Genomic DNA, 16,219 nt, shown 5'->3' on the forward strand with positions numbered 1-16,219 from the left:
ACTAAGTTTGTAAATTAAACCAAACTAGTCAAAATAATCATCAAAATTTGCTCTACTTAATAGTAGAAAAATAAGATGAACCAAGACTAAAGGAAAAACAGTTTCTGAATTTATAAGTTGAATAAATAGAATATTACTTTAAAATAACCAAAAATAGCCTTTTCTATGCATGAAAATCATCTCCAAGGAAATCTAAAATTCACTCTGATATTTCCCATTCAATAAAGCCATTCATACTCTCTCTAATCTTCACTCACTATTACACGTATATCACCTTCCTTACCCAGCCCATACTGAAATTTTAGAGCTTAACTTTCAAACACATCACAGTATAGCACTGCAATCTCACTCTGTACTTGTGGGGCCCCTGCTTCTCTTTTCTTAAAATATAATCTATAGCAATCTTAGTTTCCACTTGCAAGGTATGCCAAAAAGAAAATAGTGCTTCCACTTTCTCTTCTACCCAGACTTTGACAGCAGTCACCATTAATTGATCATGGCATACCTTCCTGCAGCACCTGACTATTGCCTCAGAATCTTTCTCAAAACACTCTTTTAGGTAACTGCTACCATATTCTCAGAAATAATGCACAAAATGAAATCTGCTCATTACCCACAGTCTTGACTCTCAAATTATTTTGTCAGTCCTCCCTCTCCACTCCACACTAAGAAAGAGAATGAAAGTAACACTCTGCACCATATCTGATATATGTGTTTGCCTGGTCAGGCTCCATTAAAAACAGCTGCTTAACAGCATCTCTGATATATGCTTGCAATCTAATTCTAAGCATAGAATATATTCAAATTGATTACTGAGAACGTACAAAGCTAAGAAACTCCAAAATGGAAACTTTTCTGTAGGAAAATTCTAGAGAACAGAACAGTCTCTCTCTAGAAGACACAGGGATCAACTTCTCCATGCTAGTGGAAGTGAAAGTCGCTCAGTTGTGTCTGACTCTTTGCAACCCCATGGACTATACAGTCCATGGAATTCTCCAGGCTGGAATACTGGAGTGAGTAGCCTTCCCCTTCTCCAGGGGATCTTCCCAACCCAGCGATTGAACCCAGGTCTCCTGCCTCGCTGGTGGATTCTTTACCAGCTGAGCCACAAGGGACGCCCTCTCCATGCTAGACCTATCTCCGAACGATCCTATATCTAAAGAAGTAAAACAGTTTATGATATCATTGCACTTTCCAGGCTAATTAAGTGGAATCATCTTTGGGATCTATCATTCCCTAGACAGTCCTTTGGAGGAATATAGTATGAAAGCTCTACTCCAGTGGCATATTATGGTGTTAATTTATCATCAGGATGCATTACCAGTAATTCTTTTGATACATTAGTGAGTACACTGAGGTTTACTAAAGGTCAACTACATCACCAAATGAGTTTCCAACTGACAGAATCACTTAAAATTATAGAACAAACAGTCCAGAAGCAAATTCATTAATGGATTTTATTCTCAAGATAGCCCCACTAATGTTCAGTTCCCAGAATACTTAACTAATTCTGCACAGTAACTCCAGATGCTACCAGATTTGCAACACCTTCCCTTAGCACTCAATCCCCACCACACACACACACATGGCTTTTGAGTTTATTTCTGGGTGGTTCTTTACCTCCAAATCTTTTTGCTTCATAATGTTTTCTTTATTACATAAGTCCTTCTCAGATTATAGGCATATGATGTGATAGAACTAGGATTGTGATATGGTGATCCAAAAGTGGGATATATTCAAAACTTTCTTTTCTAGAATATCTGGACATATGGCAATGACTTGTTTGTAGTTCAAACTACCTCTTTAAAAAAATAATGTTTTATTTACATAATTCTGATTATTTACTTAATTCAACCTAGTATTTATATGTATATGGTTTAGAAACAGATATATAGGGATGGTTTTCAGATAATTTCAGTTGGAGAAATGCCCTTAAAAAATAGAGATATTGTTTCTTGTCACAATGATTGACTAGTACAGGACTTGTCCTCTTGCCATAAGCAGCCAGAAAATTAGACAAAATATACATATTCCAATATAGCAAAACAAGGACAGAATTTTGCAGTCACAAAATAAAGGAAAATAAGATGAATGAATCCTAGAATCATCTAGGCTTTCTGCCTATAGGCACTTTCTGTTCCTATAGGGAAGGAAACACTTTCTGTTTCTCAGGGAAGAGAAATTTTAAAAGAATTCTGCATTCTCATTGAGATGAGGAGACAGAAATCCAAGTTGTGGGGTAAAGGTGGCTGAAATGTATGAAGCAGAGTACCAGTCAAGAGACTGTTTCACAAAGAATGACTGTCAGACACTGCAGACAAGTCCCCTTGAAAATTTGGCTTACTGCTAATCTGCAGGGGCTTACATTGCTCCTCCATAAAGCTGGGCACAGAACAATGACCGGAGAAGGAAGAAGTACCAGGAAACTGAAGCTCACTCATTCCCAAAGTTCACACAGGGATACAGGACATTTGAGTTTCCAGCAGTCAGAGTGGGAATTCCTCATTGAACACACAGAGCACATAGGGAAGACCCCGGAAAACTCACACTTAAGTATTAGGACTAAACTATCCTTAGAATAAACTATCCTTTCTATAAACCTGCCCTACATGCGTGCGTGCTAAGTTGCTTCAGTTGTGTCTAGCTCTGTGTGACCCTATGGACCATAGCCCGCCAGGCTCTTCTGTCTATGGGATGCTCCAGGCAAGAATACTGGAGTGGGTTGCCATGCTCTCCTCCTGGGGATCTTCCCAGCCCCGGGACTGAACCTGTGTCTCTTACATCTCCTGCATTGACAGACAAGTTCTTTACACTAGCACCACCTAGGAAGCCCAAACCTGCCATCGTGCTCATGCCCAATCACTTCAGTGGTGTCCAACTCTGTGTGACCTATGGACTGTAGCCTGCCAGGCTCCTCTGTCCATGGGATTGTCCAGGCAAGAACACTGAAGTGGGTTGCATGCCCTCCTCCAGAGGATCTACCTGACCCAGAGGTCAAACTCATGTCTCCTGCATCTTCCACACTGCAGGCAGGTTCTTTACTGCTGAGCCACACAGGAAGCCCAAACCTGCCATAACAAAGTTTAAAAATCATATTTGAAAGGATAAAACTGATTAGCAAGTAACTTTACTGCCTGTCACCCTAGGAGAGAAATAGAAGACATAAAAAGGAACCAAATGGAATTCCTAGAGATGAAAAATAAAATATTTGAAAAAATATATTCAATTGGCTTAACATCAAATTAGAGACTACATAAAAATAGTAATCTGGATACATAGAAATAGAAACTATTCAAGTTAAAGCATTTTTATTTAAGGTTAAAAAATGATTAAATCCTCAGTGACCTGAGGGAAAACATCAACAGTGTAACAGCCATGAAATTGGAGTCTCAGAAAAGAAAAGATATGAAGAAAAATATTTGAGGCAATAATACCTGAAATTTTTCAATATTTAGTAAAAACTATAAACCCATAGTTGCAAGGCTCTCAATGAACAAAATGGGGGGAAATTTCAGAAGCAGCTTTAGAAAAAGTAACATTACAAACAGGGCAGCTTCAATAAGAATGGTTGATATTATATCTGAAAAATAAACATAAACTGTAAGATACCCAAGTATGAAATATATCCTTCAAAATAAAAGTAAAATAAAGATTTTGACAGACAGATTGAAGCCAATAGGACTTAAGACCAGCTGACCTGAGCTAAAAAAATAATAATAAAAGAAAATCTCCCAGCAGAAGGAAAATGATACCATATAGGAACTGGAATATATAGAAAGCAAGGAGTAGTAATCAGAATGAGAAATATGTGGGAAGTAAAAGAATTATTTATGGGTGGGGTACAATCCTAGTAAGAATTCCAGCAGGCTTTTCACAGAAATTGACGTGCTGATTCCAAAACCTACATAGAGATAAAAAGAATCTAGACCAGTCAAATGAATTTTGAAAAATAACAAATGTGGAGGATTATACCCAATTTAGAACTTCCCTGGTGGCTCAGAGGGTAAAGCGTCTGCCTGGAATGCAGGAGACCAGGGTTCGATCCCTGGGTCGGGAAGATCCCCTGGAGAAGGAAATGGCAACCCATTCCAGTACTCTTGCCTGGAGAATCCCATGGAGGGAGGAGCCTGGTAGGCTACAGTCCATGGGGTTGCAAAGAGTCGGACAGGACTGAGCGACTTCACTTTCACTTTCACATACTCAATTTAAATCCTTATTATAAAGCTGCAGCAATCAAGAGAATGTGGGACTGGTGAAAGAATAAATATGTAGATGAAAGGGAAAAAATAGAGAATCCAAAAAATAGACCCACACATACATGGTTAAGGATGGTCCTAGAGAATTGGATATCTATTCGGAAAAAACAACTTGACCTTTACCCAACATAACATCCTAAAATTAACTTGAAGGAAATCATTGACTTAAAATTAAAACTAAAATTTCACCACCTGGGGCAGGCAAACATTTCTCAGAAAATAAAATACATTAACCAGAAAAAAAATGATAAACTAGATATTTTCAACATTAAACAACTCTGCTCTATAAAAGTCACCTTTCAGAAAATGAACAGTCAACCATAGATGGGGGAATATATTATATATATATATAAAATATATAATAATATATATATTATATATGTAACAAGAGACTTAAATCCAAAATAGAGAGAGAACCCACACTACTCTATACAAAGAAAAACAACTCAGTTAAAAAGTGGATGAAAGATTTAAAAAGGTGGTTCATAAGACTTGCCATACAGATGACCATTAAATCCATTAAAAGACGTTCAGTATCATTGGTCATCAGAGAAAAACAAATTAAAACCACAATAAAATAGCTCTACATATCCACTAGAATGACTAAAATTAACAAGACATTATATCAAGTCTTGGTGAGGATTTGGAACAACTAGAACTGGTAGGAATATAAAAGTACAAAATAGTACAACCATTCTGGAAAACAGTTCAGCAAATCTTTATAGTATTAAATCTATAATTATGCTACCCAGCCATTATATTCCTAAGCATTTACCCAAGAAAAATGAAAAAAGCCCCCAAATGTAAAATTTTTACACAAATGTTCACTATAATTTTACTTATAATAGCTAAACACTGTACACAATGCTAATATCCATGGATAAACACATTTGTCAAAACCCACAGATTGTACATTTAAAATAGATATATTTTACTGAGTGTGCATATGTATTTGATTATTTTATAATTTTTATTTAGTTAGTTATCTGGTATGCCAGGCCTTAGTTGCACCATGCAGGATCTTTAGCTGTGGCATGTGAACTCTTACTTGAGGCATGTAGGATCTAGTTCACTGACCAGGGGTGGAATGCAAGGTCCCACATTGGGAGTTCAGAGTCTTAGCCATAGACCACCAGGGAAGTCCCCTGTATTTGATTATTAAAAAAAATATTGTTTAACCTCCTGTGGAACCCCAATATATAAAAAGAAAAGAAGTAAAGATTCAATGTCTGATATAGTCTTGCCGACTCACCCAGTGGAATTTCCCTTTACACAGTGCCCTTTAAGAAGCCAGGAAGGATAACTAAGACTCAATGGAATAAAAAATGAAAACTGACACTTCACAGTACCTGTTAAAGGAATGGCCTTAAAGAAATTTACTTATATTTATTTCATCATTTCCATATTTCTCTTCAATATGATAATTAGCCTATATGAAAGTATAATTAACATCAGAGAGGTTATTTTTTGAAAAAATATGAGGTGATGTTAAAGATCCATGTACCGGCCTGTAATGTTTTCCCAACAAGTGAAAACTGAGCTTGTTAGTCTCAATATTCTAGGTATAGCTTACTTACAAAGGAGGAAATACTTGTGATAGAAAGTCTTTCATTAAAGGGTGAGTGAGACATGGACTATTTCCCTGTCTCTTTTTTTCACAGTTGAAATGTACCAAAGTCTGGGCTTCACATTTAATTTAAAAAATGTGGTTCTGTGTCTTCTCATTCACGTTGGACTGAGCAAGAGACGACTTCAAATAACCCTGACATAGGCACAACAAGGAGAGTGGTGCCAAGGAGATTTTCAAAAGATGCTGAAGTTTACCAATGTTGGTAGAATGCCTTTTATCTCTCTGCTGCCAGACTAAAACTTCCATTGAAGAGTCAACTCTTTATATTGATCCTTGGATAAAACAGCTCTTCCTTCTCTCCATCACAATCCTTCAGTTGGAAGCACTTCTATTCAGTTCAGTTCAGTCACTCAGTCGTGTCCTACTCTTTGTGACCCATGAATCACAGCACGCCAGGCCTCCCTGTCTATCACCAACTCCCGGAGTTCACTCAGATTCACGTCCATCAAGTCAGTGATGCCATCCTCTGTCGTCCCCTTCTCCTCCTGCCCCCAGTCCCTCCCAGCATCAGAGTCTTTTCCAATGAGTCAACTCTTCGCAGGAGGTGGCCAATGTACTGGAATTTCAGCTTGAACATCATTCCTTCCAAAGAAATCCCAGGGCTGATTTCCTTCAGAATGGACTGGTTGGATCTCCTTGCAGTCCAAGGGACTCTCAAGAGTCTTCTCCAACACCACACTTCTAAAGCATCAATTCTTTGGCTCTCAGCCTTCTTCACAGTACAACTCTCACATCCATACATGACTACTGGAAAAACCATAGCCTTGACTAGACGAACCTTAGTCAGCAAAGTAATGTCTCTGTTTTTGAATATGCTATCTAGGTTGGTCATAACATTTCTTCCAAGGAGTAAGCGTCTTTTAATTTCATGGCTGCAGTCACCATCTGCAGTGATTTTGGAGCCCCCCAAAATGAAGTCTGACACTGTTTCCACTGTTTCCCCATCTATTTCCCAGAAGTGATGGGACCAGATGCCATGATCTTCATTTTCTGAATGTTGAGCTTTAAGCCAACTTTTTCACTTAACTGCAAGCAAAAGTGATGTTTCAAATAAATACCAACCATGGCAGTAATAGAGTGAACATACAAATAAATGTGTGACTCAAAAACTTAATATACATTTCCTTTTATGCTGAAAGTGAACTGTTTTCTATGTAAAATGCATTATCCATCGTCTTCCAATTAATTCCAAATCATTTGTTGATTTTTATGAATCATTGATGTGATTTTGTTTGACAGAGCTGTCACTAGGTAAGTGATGTCCCCATCTGAGCCATAATGTATTGTGGTACACCACATTCACTCTCCCAACAACATCCCCAATTAATTGATAGTCATTGTATGATTTGTGGTCTCAATAAGCGGAGAATTCCTATAAACTCTCCAATACTGTTATTTCATAGTTTCCCTGTGGATCTTAGATCACTGTTCTCTACAGCCCTAGAAGTTTAAGCTGGAGGAAAGAAGATGAAGGAAAAGAAGGCCCCCATTCAGTAGCTGTGTTGGTGATGTAGCATAAGCAGTGCCTGGCCCTGCCCCGTACTGAGTAGTACTGAAAAACTAGTGAGACGCCAATATTTGTGTTCTAGCCCCCTTTTGTAAGACAGTCCCAGCCATCAAAGAACACTCATCTGTCACCAAGCCAGTCTCAGCAGAGATTAACCAGGAGAGGAGAAAACAGGGAAAGGACTTCAGCACCTCTTATTCCTACTCCAGTGTAAACTCCAGGTCCTGCATGGAGTCCTCTTCCACTCCAGGCAGACATGACCTACCAATGCAAAATTACTTAAGAGACTACATGTGATCCTCCAAAAGTACAGAGTACATTGGGAAAACCCCAGAATACAGCTGCGCTACTTCCCCCACCAAAGACAGAACTGGTAGAAAGTGCTTCAGTAATTCTTCAGACATTACCTTGACCAGGAAGATGGCCATTGCAACGTCAATGACCACTGCAATATCCTGTGATGACTATCTTGAACTAATTTCTCTCCTTATCATAATCATTACTGCCAGCAGATGAAGAAGCATGCCAACAGGTGCCTACTGATGACTATTTTGTGAATGTCAACCGTGATTTCAAGTAGTAGAATATTCAACACCAATAGCTTAGGCACCTTCAAGAGGTTTTGCTTTTGCAGTTTTTCTGCTCTGGCATCCTCTAAAGGGTAGCTGCTCTTCCTTATGCCTGTCACCTCAGAGTCACCATAGCTTTCTGAGCATCACCCAGCCAGGAGTAAAGAAGGAAGGGAGGAGGAAGGGGTTGAGGCCATAATGACAGATATATTCATGTGCACCTTTCTCCTTTTTATCAGGAATGGAAAACATTTCCCAAAAGCTCCTCAGAAAATTTCCTTCTGTCCTAGAGAGCTTAAGATAGTCATACACAAAACAGCTCAAGGAAATGAGATCTTAATGTCTTCTTCAGACTAATTATGACTTATCTTCATGAGTTGGTGGGGTAGGAAAGGCTAACTTCCCTGAGTCCCAGGACTGTCTAGCACTTGTACAAAATGAGGGTTCTGTTAAGGAAACGAAAGGTGATAGCTGTTGAATGGCATCTGCCATACTAGATTTTATTTTGCTGACTTTATTGCAATTATCATTAGTATGATCATTATTACTAGTACTATTACTAGTAGTATTATCATCTTTTATTGAAGGAGTACTCCTTTCCAGGAAACTCACTGTAGTAATTCTTGTGTTATTTTGTTTAATTTATACAACGATCTTCAAGGACTGAAAAGGCCAATATAATTTATATAGTTAGTGTTTGATTTCATCTAAGGTCTGCATGGGGGCTTCCCTGGTGCTCAGTTAGTAATGAGTCCACCTGCAGTGCAGAAGATCGCCCGCAATGCGGGAGACGTGGGTTCGATTCCTGGATTGAGGAGGTCCCCTGGAGAAGGAAATGGTAACCCACTTCACTGTTCTTGCCTGGGAAATCCCATGGACAGAGGAGCCTCTCTGGCTACTGTCCATGGGCCTGCAAACATTTGGATACAACTTAGTGACTAAACCACCACTACCAGCAAGGTCTGCATGATCCCAAAGCCCAAATCATCTCATGTTCGTGTGATGATCCATATTTCTACACATGGATAAATCTTTAAAATAGCCCTCTTCATAGTTCACTCTTGGCATCATTCCTGTTATTTAATTCTAAGCAGAAGGAGGCTCACTGAAAATAAATGCAACTCGTTACCCTACCTTTGCACATAATTGTTTTTAAATTGTGTCAAGATGTGCAATGCTTTATAAAGTCCTCCAGAAAAGAAATTTCAATTAAGCTATTAGGAAATGATGAGAGCACAGGAGTTCTCTTCCTGGGAGATTAAATAAAATAGCACATGTGAGATTTATTAACTCAAAGCTTAGTGCAGATTAAGTGACCAATGAATACTAGTTGAATGAATGAATGAGAGTCAAAGACTCAAAGAACTGTCATATGGATGCTTCTTCTGTTGCCTAGAAAGATTTATAAACATACATGCTACTAATCAGAGAGAGAGGGGAAAAATAAAACCATCTTTGTGCAAACTTTGAAGATCAGACAGGCAACTGGACTTTGAGGTGGTAGATATAGGTTGGTGTGATGGTTATTGACCAAAACCCAAAATTTAATATATAAATTCCCCTTGGTCTTCATTTTTCATACCAGTATCAGAGGGATACCAGTACTTTGAGGTAGTAGATATAGGTTGGTTTGATGGTTATTGACCAAAAACCAAAATTTAATACATAAATTCCCCTTGATCTTCATTTTTCATAGCAGTACTCAGAGGGATCTGAATCTGGATAAATCGAATACACTTTAAAATATATGTAATGGTGAGTCATATTATTTTAAATAATTAAAAGTAATATTTTTCAAGTACTTACTTAATACTAGATGTTATGCTGGGGTCTTCCCAGGTGTCACAAGTGGTAAAGAACCCACCCACCAATGCAGGAAACATAAGAGATGTGCATTTGATCCCTGGGTCAGGAAGATCCCCTGGAGGAGGGCAAGGCAACCCATACCAAAATTTTTGCTTGGAGAATCCCATGGACAGAGGAGCCTGGTGGGTTACAGTCCATAGGTTCTCAGAGTCAGACACAACTGAAGCAACTTAGCATGCATGCACAGATGCTATGCTAAGCAATTTAAACACATTTCATTTCATTGTCATGATAACCCTATGAGGTAATATTCAGTGGAGTTTTAGATGGTTCAGTAAGTCACATAGATGTCTTACCATGCTTGAGTTCTGAATTAGAAGATAGATGAAACAACTAGATGGAGATCAAAACATGATTATTATATATAAGGCTGATCAAAGAACATGACTTTAGATAATGGAGAAAGTGACTCCACCCTGTCTCAGGTATACACCACGGTTGTCTCCTGGAAGGCCAGGATCCTTCAGTGACAAGACCATGACCTGGCCTAAGCATACACTCACAGAAAACAGGAGATCTATAAGAAAAACCCTCAGAGGGCTGAGAAATGCACGCAGGCCTACATCATACATATTCACCAATCACAGAAGATGCCTGTCTTAGGTCTGATCCCCTGGAAAGAGACTTGGAGATAGAGATTTAACTATAGGAGGTTTATTGGGGAATTCCCTGGAGTTCAACACCATTGGGGGCTAACGGAAGCAGGACTGGGCAGTGGGAAAGTTGAATTGCAATGTAATTTCAACCAAGGCCCCTTGCAGATCCTCCAAGACCTCTGGAGGAGAGGCCTTGCATAGCTGTGTTAAAGCAAGAGGGACAGGCCTTCGTCTCTTATATTGACTAGTCAAATGGATGGAGGATGTGCCTGAGAGATGACATAACTTGGGCAAGGCCATTCCTTCAGATACAGGCCATCCTTACAGTGTGACTCAGCTGTGGCCTGTGGGCAGTCAACATCTTTGCAGATAAAAAAAAGAGAGAGAGAGAGAATGACTTGGTCCTAATGAGGGAGATTTGGATAGAACAACATGGCATTCATCAGATAAGAGACTCATGGTGGCTTTCCAGTGGAGATACCTCCACAAAGAAACAGAAAACAAGAGAAAAAGATAATGTCCAAGAATACGCATCACAGCCATACTCATTTATATACGTGAATAAAAATATTAATGAGAATACAGGTGGATGGTAAAGATGGGAAGTATAAGTAATCTGAACTCACTCGGTTGTATTGCCTTTGCTGTAGAGCTTATAACAAAAGTAGTCTAGAAGGAAATATGGGGATGTCTTAGACTTACACTAATATAAACAATATCATATGAGGTGGAAACATCTGGTTCATGATGAAAATAAAAAGAAATTGTTTAGCACAGTTTACTTTGGCCAATAATAATACATATATAAGCATATGTCTGAATATTAGTACTAACTTTCTCCATTTTATTTTGATATCCTACTTATGTGACTCTTGACAGATAAAATAGTTGTAAAAGAGTTCTTTTGCACAGAATTAAAATCAGACTTTCTGTACCTTTTGCACACTGTTTATACATGCTTCTTGTGCATCCCAAGCAACTGTGGAGCTACTAACAAATACAGATGTCCAGACTCTACCACAAACCCACAGAAAATCAGAACCTCCAGTTTCAGTATGGTTGGAATTCATATTACAGGCTTTTAAGGTGTTTAAGACTCTCAATTAATTCTGTCCATTCTCTGAGTTAAGCATCACTACTCTGGTATGATAGATATTTAACTCATTTTTAATATTACTGAGTAGATATTTACTGTGTGCATAATACATTAATCTCCTCTTACGTATTATACATGCAAATGTGCCCACCTAAATTTCTAGGTCAACCAAGCGTATTTTCCAGGCAATACTCTGAGGCTGTGGTTTGTAGATTCAACATCCTTCTAACATAGCTCAAGCCCAGCACTAAAATTTAAAAACACATATTTTTTTGCCTTTTAACAACATAATACTACATATGTATTATAAACACTATAGATATGGTCTAGGATTTTCAACATCTGTGCATCTCAGTTACCATAAACATGGTTCTAATGTCTACAAGAAGTGGAAAAGGGAAAAATATGAAGTACATAACTAAATACAACTTATACCTTCACAACTTACAGCAGTTCTTTACTATTTACAAATTGTGAGTTCACAGCACTCTATTTGATACTTAAACAGCATTTAAAATGTTTACTATTCCCACCAAATTATAGTCACACTAACAAATTCTAAGTATATTTAGTGATTGTTGGACAATGTGAATGTCCAACTATCATGTAAGCTCTGTGAGGACAGGACTTTATTGTTTGGTTCCTGACAGCATCCTCAATATCTGGAACAGTGGCTGGCACACAGTTCACATTCCACCAGTACTGTCAGTTGAATTAATGAACATCAGAGGCCACCATAAGTGGAAAGCAATTTACGGAACTATTAACTCAGACTCAGTCAGTTCATAAACAGAGGGGCCATGGTAGAAGGGACAGACTATGGTACTCTTAGGATGAAAAAAGAGGCAGGAAGTCTAAGTGTACTTGTTTAATCAAATAAAGTCAAGAACTGACAAGTCGAAGGCTGAGTCAGCTGCTACAATTAAAAGTCAGGATTTCTCACTTACATCCCATATCTGAGTAAATTCTCACGCCAGAGTCCATTGATTACAGTAGAGGTCATGTTCTCTGGAGGACAAAGTCTGGAACTAAGTATAGAATAAACATTCTTCCATTTCTCCCACAAAGGGATTCACAGATATTTATCATAATATCCATTCCCTGTGAAGAGAAAATACACAGACCTTTGCAGGGTCTGAACTTTTACTAATATCTGGAACCAGAAACATAAACATGGACTTGTTTATATCAGGTGCTTTATGGAGGCCAAATTATAAATCAAATCGTGGCCCAAGTCCATCTCACAGTGGCTCTTAAGAATCCATGGACTCACCCTGTGGTTACTTCCCTAGTTCCTGAATACATAATTGGTATTAGTATACTTAACAACTGGCAGCATTTTCACAGTGATTCCCTGAAATAGAAATAAGAAACGTGGTAGCACGTGGTAGCAAGTACCATGCGGAAGCCCCCTGAATTACACTCACTCACTGGCCAAAATAAATCAGCAGCAATTTCACAGCCTAGGCAAAGTCATCTATAATCTGAGCTACTTACCAAAGACTTGTCTCATAATATGGCATTTTAAAGGTCATATATGGTGGCTAAGATGGCAGATCTATAGGCATGGAAGGTGAAACCATATTCAGAGCATGCATTAGTTCCCACAGCAGTGAACTTTGGCCTCCTTCAAAGTGGAAAGGGTCTGATATAATTAATCTGTCACCAAAGGACTGGCTAGTGTCCTTGAGGAACAGTAACAAATCAATTAGCATTGGTCTCTGATACTGGCATCCTGGCCATTGAGAAGAAGCCGTAGTTAGATAAGCCTTGAAAAAAAAAGACACCTATAATGGTAAACTCAAGCATTGCCTCCACCCATTACCTGGATTCTGTTCATAGATTCATTGAGCAAGTTCTGGGATGGCTAAGGACAAAACTGATATCCACAGAACAGGTTATCCTAATTTTCTATCTGATATCTTTTTAAGTGTTTTCACCAGCTTTGAATGCTGTATGATGATTTAATTAGGATAACTTGTTGAATTAAGGGCACAAGTTCAAGGCATGAACTGTATCAGACATATCTCTTGCCCAGCTCACATCCTTCTCACCCACATTTTCACTCCAGCTGTTGTTGCTAGGGCACTCTGGGCACTCAGCTATGAGTAGGTTAGGTTAATCTGATTTCATGATGCCTCAACTGTGGCACATTATTTCTGATTTTTATCTTGGAACTTCTTTAAACTGACAACTTCCACTATCTGAAGGATCCCTCTCACCTATTCTGATGTGCAAAAACTCAGTGAGAAAGAGTCAATACACTCTGAGGCAAGCCTTGATCAAGGGGGTAAAGGAGCCTATTAATAAATACTTTTTTCTTCTGTCTCACAGACAGGCAATTTGGACAGGCATTCTACATGACTCAAAAAGTCTCCAGCAAGATCAAGGCCCTGTTGTCCACAGCAGATACCAGGTGAAAGCACCTCCTTAAAGGGGCTTTCTATCCTACTTCACTCTATCACTCTTCCCCTTCCCCTAATCCTAATCTTTAGGATCACTCCCTAAAATAAATAACCATTACAGAAGCCTGTGTCTGGGCTCTGCTTTTTGGAGGAATCTAGACTAAGTTCAGTTCAGTTGCTCAGTCGTGTCTGACTCTTTGGGACCCCATGGACTGCAGCATGCCAGGATTCCCTGTCCATCGCCAACTCCTGGAGTTTACTCAAACTCAACTCCATCATGTCAGTGATGCCGTGCAACCATCTCATCCTCTGTAATCCCCTTCTCCTCCTGCCTTCACTTTCCCAGCATCAGTATCTTTTCCAATGAATCAGTTCTTTGCAACAGGTGGCCAAAGTATTGGAGTTTGAACTTCAGCATCAGTCCTTCCAATGAATATTCAGGACTGATTTCCTTTAGGATGGACTGGTTGGATCTCCCTGCAGTCCAAGGGGCTCTGAAGAGTCTTCTCCAACACCACAGTTCAAAGGCATCAATTCTTTGGTGCTCAGCTTCTTTATAGTCCAACTCTCACATCCATACATGACTACTGGGAAAACCATAGTTTTGACTAGACGGACCTTTGTTGGTAAAGCAATGTCTGTGCTTTTTAATATGCTGCCTAGGTTGGTCATAGCTTTTCTTCTAAGGAGCAAATGTTGCTTTTCCAGTTTACAGAGAGAAGTTCAGGAAGAGGGCAGAAGGTCCCATTCAAATGAGAGGGAAGAGGTCAAGAATAAAATGGTGATAGTGTGTGAAAAGGAGGGAAAATGTATTTTCCCAACTTTCAAAATTTGAAAAAACAAGAAACAAAGCTCTTCCATGTCTAAACATTGGGAAATTTAATGGAAATGTTGCTCTAAGCACAGATTCCTCAATATAAACTAAATATATGGAGGTAATCTTTTATTTTTCTCTCTATTCCCTTGGCCCTCTTCATATATTATTATATACACATACAGTCATGTACAACTCTTTGTGACCCCATGGACTGTGGCCTGCCAGGCTCCTCTGTCCATGGGATTCTCCAGGCAAGAATACTGGAGTGGATTACCATTTCCTTCTCCAGGGGATCTTCCTGACCCAGAGATCAAACCTGGGTCTCCTACATTGCAGGCAGATTCCTTACCAACTGAGCTATAAGGAAGTCCCTCATACATACAAACCTTGCCCACAAATCCTACCCTAGAGTTCACACCTACTTCTTCCTTTACTTTTCCAAAAGCCCCCACCCTCGTTTTAGGCTCTCAGCATTTTATACCTGATCTTGGGTTTGTTTTTTTTTTTCTTTTTTTCACTTTTCATCCACCCCAGCATGTGGGATCTTAGTTCCTCAGCTAGGGAACAAATCCAAGCCCTCTGCACTGGAAACTAGGAGTCGTAACCACTGGACCACCTGGGAAGTCCCTATGCCTGATCTTTCTTACTCCAATGCCTCTACTCATCACATTTCTAAAATATCCAGCTCATTTTGCTGATCCAAAGCTTCACGGCCTTTTCCATTTTATGATGATGTAAACAGTCATTCATGCAAAAAAAAGTTTTATTAATCCTATATTAAATGTCAGGCATCCAGGCTGGGGCTAGGGCTAAAATGCTGAGCAAAGCAGATGTCATCTGTCTCACCTACACTGTTAATATTCTCTCATGTTCCTCCTAAAATCTTCAGCCCATTTCAGTTAAATGATTCTTCAGCCCCAGGAAACATGATCTCCAGACTCTATTTTAAGTGTTTCTGCTAAGAACCACTCCCTGTCTTCCCCCTGCTTATCGTAAGGTCACTAACCTGACGAAGAGAGATGCTTTACATTAAAGTATTTGTTACATATATTCTTATAACTTGCACCCAGGCTTCCCTAGTGGCTCAGCAATAAAGAATCTGCCTGCCAATGTAGGAGTGAAAAAGTGGAAGTGAAAATCTCTCAGTCATGTCTGACTCTTTGCAATGCCATGGACTATACAGTCCATGGAATTCTCCAGGCCAGAATACTGGAGTGAGTAGCCTTTCCCTTCTCAAGGGATCTTCCTAACCCAGGGATTGAACCCAGGTCTCCCGCATTGCAGGTGGATTCTTTACCAGCTGAGCCACAAGGGAAGCCCAAGAATACTGGAGTGAGTAGCCTTTCCCTTCTCCCGCGTATCTTCCTGACCCAGAAATCCAACGGGGATCTCCTGCATTGCAGGCGGATTCTTTACCAACTGAGTTATCGTAGACGTAGGTTCAATCCCTGGGTCAGGAAGATCCCCTGTAGAAGGA

The sequence above is a fragment of the Oryx dammah genome, unplaced genomic scaffold (genome assembly GCF_014754425.2).
Source record: "Oryx dammah isolate SB20612 unplaced genomic scaffold, SCBI_Odam_1.1 HiC_scaffold_17, whole genome shotgun sequence".
Classification (NCBI taxonomy): Eukaryota; Metazoa; Chordata; class Mammalia; order Artiodactyla; family Bovidae; genus Oryx; species Oryx dammah.